This window comes from Hibiscus syriacus, unplaced genomic scaffold, assembly GCF_006381635.1.
Source record: "Hibiscus syriacus cultivar Baekdansim isolate YM2019G1 unplaced genomic scaffold, ASM638163v2 tig00110483_pilon, whole genome shotgun sequence".
Taxonomy (NCBI): domain Eukaryota; kingdom Viridiplantae; phylum Streptophyta; class Magnoliopsida; order Malvales; family Malvaceae; genus Hibiscus; species Hibiscus syriacus.
The window spans coordinates 710654-717353 of record NW_024062759.1 but is presented as its reverse complement, the minus strand read 5'-3'; the positions used below and the strand labels follow the sequence as shown (position 1 = coordinate 717353).

The window sequence follows — 6700 nt, the reverse complement described above, 5'->3', positions numbered from 1 at the left end:
CTGGAGTAGTCATCAATAAATGAGACAAAGTATTTTTCTCCACCTATGGATGTAACTGGAGCTTGCCACATGTCAGAATGAACCAATTCTAGAACACTTTTGCCTCTAGAATTTGATGTGTTGAATTTCAACCGGTGCTGATTACTTATTATACAATGCTCACAGAAAGTAAGTGATACACTTGCTCTAAAACTAATATTTTTATGAATTAAGATGATGAGCGGCAGAAAAAAAAGCCTTGCAAAGAAAATGTAAACCCAAATCGATGTTGCAAACAACAATAAGGAAGAGATTGATAAATGATATGAGTGTCATATGGTGTTGGGGGGTATATATAGTGAGGGACTTCAATTCCTCTCCAAAATAATGAAGGGATTGAGTTAGTATTTTTTTTAAAAAACGGAGAGGTTTAATGGATGGTTTGTCGTGTAGCATGCCTGCATGGCTCTCCACGTGAGGTTCTTGCTACCGTGAGTGTCGAGACGGTATTGGTTGAAAAGTCAAACATGCATTTGGCAGCCAGGCGACTAATTTGGCAGCAAATGGGGCGATTGTTTTTTTTGGGTCAAAATTAGGCAGTAGTTTTTGATGACTTTTGGCATGGAAAAATTGTAAAATTAGTCCTTGAACTTTAGGTATTTATATATTTAGTCATTAAACTTCAAATATAAATACTCTAACTCATTTAGCTTCAAAATTATCCAAAATCATTCTAGCTTTCTCCCAATACTAGAGAATTAAGAGAATTTTCTTGAAAGTTGTTTTCTCCTTTTTATTAAGAGAGAATTGTCATTGTTTTCTCATTGTTAAATCGAGAGAAGTAATTCTTATTTTTTCATAGTGAAATTCTTCTACATTTGCCTGTGGTTTTTACCCTATATTATTTAGGGGTTTCACACGTAAAATTTGTATCTTCTTTATCTTTATTTTTATTTTATCAAATTATCAGTTGCGATTTTGCTCTATCCGATAGTCGTATTCCACAACAATTGGTATCAAAGCCAAATTAGAGTGTGTAATATCTACTTATTGTCTTTGTGGTTGCCACCAAAAGGTCTATCCTCCAACATAAGAAAGTAAGAATGTATTACCCATTCTTTGAAGGTTCTAGAGAACTATTCACGATAATAAAATAGTAGGAGCTATCCATATAGAAGTTATGACAATGAAATTTAATATTGAAAAGTTCAATGAGAGAAATTTCTCATTGTGAAAATTGAAGATGAAAGACATCCTGAGGAAAGACGGTTGAGGTTTGGTTGAGAAACAGTTGGATTTGTTATACCTTTTGGCTCTCCGGTCTCTAAAAGTCAACTCATGTATAAATAGGCTGGATTGCACAATCTTCGTCGCTGATTATCACATACAGCAACTCTTCAAAATTCATTATGTAGCTGAAAATGCTTCAAGAAGAAACTATGATGCCTACTGTCACATTACTTTCCCAGTTTAGAAGCCATGCTCAGAAGAAGAACGAGAGAGTCGCCACTAAGGTTCAAATGTGTCGACCTCATTTCGTTTCTCATATTACAGATTAAAATTCTATCATTGAAGCTGAGATAACATAGAAATATAACCAGGTTTATTGTAATAGAGCATCGTCACTATCAACGAAATATACTTACAGCTTTGACATTAAAAATTTGTAGTGTTTTTATTATAGCTTGCTTGACAGTTTATTCTGCTGGCTGGTCCAGTCCAAGTAGGAGGAAGCCGATCAGATGCTACAGGAGGCATGCTACAGACATTGATGTGAATCGGATATAAGCGGTATTTGATATCCAAGTCATTGAAAATCTTGACCATCTCTTCCACCAACAGAGCCCTTCTTACAAACCTCTCTCCCCTGTCTTGATGATTCATTCTATGTGTGAGCCATATTGCTATCCTTACTCTGTTCAACTCTTCAAGTTCCCTGAATACAATCATGGGATCCGGGTACCAATGCTCACTCTTGTGCTCAATGTAACTGCAGTATGAAACGATCGATTCAATCAGACTTGGTCAGTGTAATATGCGATTTCACTAATACATTTCATTGCTGATGCAGGCAAGCATTCCAAGATATACACAACCACATCATCTATAAATTGACAACAAAAATTCCTTTAAATGAAAGCAAGCAGGGAAAAACAACTGTATCTTTCTAGACTTACCTCAATATCCTCTTCTTCATTAGACCAATCTTTTCTGCAGGAGTTTTCACATGGATGCAGAACTCAACCGCATCACCCATATCGGGACTACGATAGTAGTTATGGATGGCCTTAGTAGCCAGGACAATGTTTGGGATTATGATCTTCAGATTGTCATATCTTAGGAAAACGGTAGTCAAGATGTTCATTTCCTCCACTATCATCTGAAATTCATTGAATATGACATTTTTAGACATCGAGAATTTAAAAGAACGATTTTGTAAACAGGATCTATATTATCTTATAGATAAAAAATTAAAAGAAAAGTCATATGCTTTATAAGTACCTGAATACCATCAATTTCACACCTGTCACCCACATCGAATGGGTGGATAACGAATAAGAATATAATAGCTTCAAACACAGTCTTGCAGGTGTTCCCAAATATGAATGCAACTAGCAGAAGTTGAGAGGTAATAAAAACAAGAACTTTGCCGGAGGCGATTTCAAGTATGAGAAGCCATATAACGGCTATGATGATGCCAACCAAAACGTTCACCATCCGATGAAGCCTGTTCACAGCTGTTTTGGTATCATTCAATGTCAAGGCAAGTGCCCGTCGTTCTCTAAAAGCACCGACCTAAGATATTGATGTACAGCACGTTATAGCAAGCCTTAAACTAGTACATGAAATTTCCACTTTACTGATAAAGTCAGAAAGTAATTAAAAGGGAAATGCTTTTAAGATATAAGGTTTTCTTTTCTTTGAACTTTATATGCAACCATAATCTTACATTTGATTAGATGTACAGAGTGCAATCAACTTCAATAAGGTTTGTGGACAGAATGAGACATTTCACAAGTTGTTTAAAATATAAGATATAGATAATGCAGTGAATGGATCGAATTCATGAAAGATAAATCATACTGCAATGCATGGTTTGCCAATTCATACCACCCAATTCTTGAGGACCTTCTTGCTAATTCTCTGGCTTTCAGATGCTCCTTCAAAGAGACTCATAGTCTTCAAAGCCTCGTCTTCTGGGAGAAATTGTTCAATGTCCTCCAAGAAGATGAATCTGAGAATAATTATATCATAGAGATACGAGTGCAACAAAAATGGTGCAATTGTAACAAAGCTTCAAAACAGAATCAATCAACCAGTTATAATAAAGAAAAATTGCATAACAAAAGGAGCGATGGACATACTTGGATCCCGGCTTAGCAACATTCTGGAAGATTTTCCTTGCTGCAACTTTTGCCTCATATTCACTTCTAATCTGTGTTGCAGACTCATATTCTTGAGCCGAACCTTGTATCTTCTCATCTAAAGTGGAAAGTGCTCCATGCCGGATAATATTCATCAACCTTTTCATATTCCAAGCAGAGACATTCTTAGGATTCAATTTGTGCAATTGAGAAATATTTAACCCCTTATCATCCTTTTCTCCCTTGTCAGCAGAAAGCACACCCGAAATCATATGGCTTTTTCCTCGAGAACTTTTCTGTAACAGTCCACTCCCTATCGGCCTCGCATAATGAGGTGACGAAAGGGTTGATGTCTCGAGGCCAGGAGGAATTGTAGCACCAGCGTTCTGTAGGTTGGCGACTTCATTTTTTATTCTCTCTTCCTCCTCCTCGGCCTTTCGAACCTCGACCAATGGTGGACCAGAAAGAGTCTCGATCAGGTATTGATTGAACAACAAATCCTGGATTCTATCGAAATAAGTACTCACGTGGAAAGAAGATGCCAATACCTTCACCAGAAGGGTCTTCACTAGCCACAACATCACGCCAACCACAAGGCAAATCATAATTTTAGTCACAAACCTAAGAACTTCACTCTTAGTCTCCCTTTGAACCTTCTTATCGAACAAGTAGTGCCAAGTGGTCAAAACCAGACCCAGCCACAAACAATTCTGAACGGCTTTCCTCACTCCATAGACAAAATACAATACCCTTTTCCTCAAAAGAAAATTCCTCTCTATAAAAAACACAATTATCCTTATAATCCACCCTGAAACCAGTCTACCACATATTAAAACCAATACCAAAACTTCCCATTTCCACAACATGAGATCGCACAAACGTTTCTTTCTTAAATAAGGAATTGCAAGACTACAAACTAAAGCAGCAATTATCAAAATCAAACTTAGCCATTCAAGCAATATCAAAACACTTAGCTTGTCTGTCTTATACTCATCAGGAAAATCCTCTTCAAGCAATGGATCGTCATCTTCTTCCTCGGATCGCATTACCTGTCCAGAGTTCCCCGTTCTGGTTTTTGCCGACTTCGGCGTCCCCCTTTCCGATGTGGGAGGGTCCAACAACCTTGATTTTGTCTTGGTTGCTAGCAAACTTGACTTCCTTTGAACAGAAGAATTTGAACTGCACTTTACAACCCCATCCCTGTCCTTAGAGTTCCTACCCTATTCTTTCCCTTTATTTTGTCTTCTTCTTAAAGGGTTGTTTTCGAAGGACACTCTATGGTGAAGAGCAGCTGCTGAAGGTGAAGGTGTTTCGGTAAACGTAGGCAGTGAAATGCCGTCACAAGAATGCTCTTGTTGAAGTTCATCCATTTCCAAATCCATGTCCAATGAAACCTCTCCATGGCGCTCAGCTTTTTGTTTATGCAAAAACTGGCCGATCAGCTTCGACGGTGGATCTTCCATGGCGGTTTGTTTGTTGTGCATGAATTCGAACTCTTCACTTTCCTTATTACCAGCACCCCCTGTACTACTGCCAGTACCATTCAAGTTGGCATTCTCTTTCTTCTCATTTATGTTGATTTTCTCACTGTATTTCCAAAAATCATAGTTCGATTCACCCCAAAACTTGCCCCCACAACTGACGGTTTCTCCGGCCGCAGCAGTAGAAAGATTACCGTCGTTGCTTTTATCATCAATCTTCAAGATGAATTCTTTCCTGTCAGCCGTATCAACGGCCATGATTTAGCTAACTTTTGAACCACTATGCCCAAACGTAGAGTCGTGCAATGTGAACCGAAAAAAAGGACTAGGAGGACTTGAATGATGAAAGTTGAGCAAAAAAGATGCAAACTTCTTCCTTGGGGTGGTGGAAAGTTAGTAACGCGGTGTTTGGATCCTAAGAAAGTGCGAGAAAAACAGTTTATTTACTGTGGAAACGAGGATGTGAAAGGGTGGCAGAGATTGGAATTTTTTTAAAGCTTTGAACAAGGTGAGACACAGACTAAAAAGGAAATAGAATTCTTGAAAGAGAGAGAACATACCAGAACCAAGTGGCACAGCCAAAGGGTTCGATTGCATGTATGCAGGGTTTAAGGTTTAAAATTTTCAATGAATTTACCCCTTTAATTTTCTTCGATAATTACTTTCTATTCCTTCTTCTGTTTTTTTTTTCAATTCAATATATTCAGTCAGTCCTGAAATTGTATTTTTATATTGATATTTAAATTAATTTTTATCAAATTAAATATTTAAATTGTATGTTATATAAGTAAAAATTTAAAATACATTAAGAAATCTTCATAATTAAAATAAATTTTATTCTTTCGGAGATTTTAAGTTGGATTAATTGCATATTGCAGGATATAACCAAAAAAAAATCTGAATAGATAATGTAAAAAAAATTATAGATTTTATTGTTGATAATAATTTAAGAATATGATTAGACAAAAAAATAATTTAAGTTTTTAAGAAATGATTTTAGTGATAAAAAGAAGTATTATTATTTTTAAATGATATATGTTTGAATAGTTTTATTTGTAGGTGTGTATGAATTTATTCATATTTAAAATTTAACATATATATTAGCTATTAATCCTATCAAAATATTTAAAAAAAATAACAGTTTAATGCTTATATTGAATTTAAAATTATAATTAATTTTTAGTTCAATAATAAAATCTATATTATCTAGTGCATTAAAATATAATTTGATGATTGGTTATTAAATAGATTTTTTTAAGAAAAATCTATCTAAATTCTAAGAAAGATATTGTTCGAAGACTTGATTGTTGAACTAAGGCATGCTTCTCTAAGAAAATCAGTTCAATGAGTTGTACAAATGAGAGTCTAAAGCACCAGAAAAACCTAAAGCACATATCTACATCAAATCATGAATTCTACACTTGTTTTGTTTTATTCTTTTAACTAATATTCTATCCTCTATTAAACAGTTTACATATTTTTTAATGATGAATTGATGGAATCAACAGCATAAAGAATCATATCAGGTTAGAAAAATAACAATGATAATATCGCGTTGCCTTTGATATTTAAATCATGAGTTCCAGACAGAGGAACCAACAAGCTTCATCTGTCTTCGTTTTACTTGAGGAAAGAAAAGTTTAGAGGCAGTATCTGAAATACTTGTTTCGTATTACATGGTATGCTTTTGCTTGCCAATTTTGGTGCTACCCAAAGTACTATATTGCGTCCACAACGCAACGTCCGTATCATAACGTTTTTTAAGGTTATTGCGATACAATATCGGCGCAACGCGATAAGGGAATAGCATCACGATTGTTGCGGTCAAAAACCGTTACGTAACACCGATACACGCTATAAATTACGTCGCAACGT

The 6700-nt window shown here is 35.6% G+C and overlaps 1 pseudogene; it reads right to left on the bottom strand.

The window, feature by feature from the left end:
* Positions 1–1628: 1628 nt before the first annotated feature.
* LOC120129070 lies at positions 1629–5149 on the bottom strand (annotated as a pseudogene).
* Between the last annotated feature and the right edge of the window lie 1551 nt (positions 5150–6700).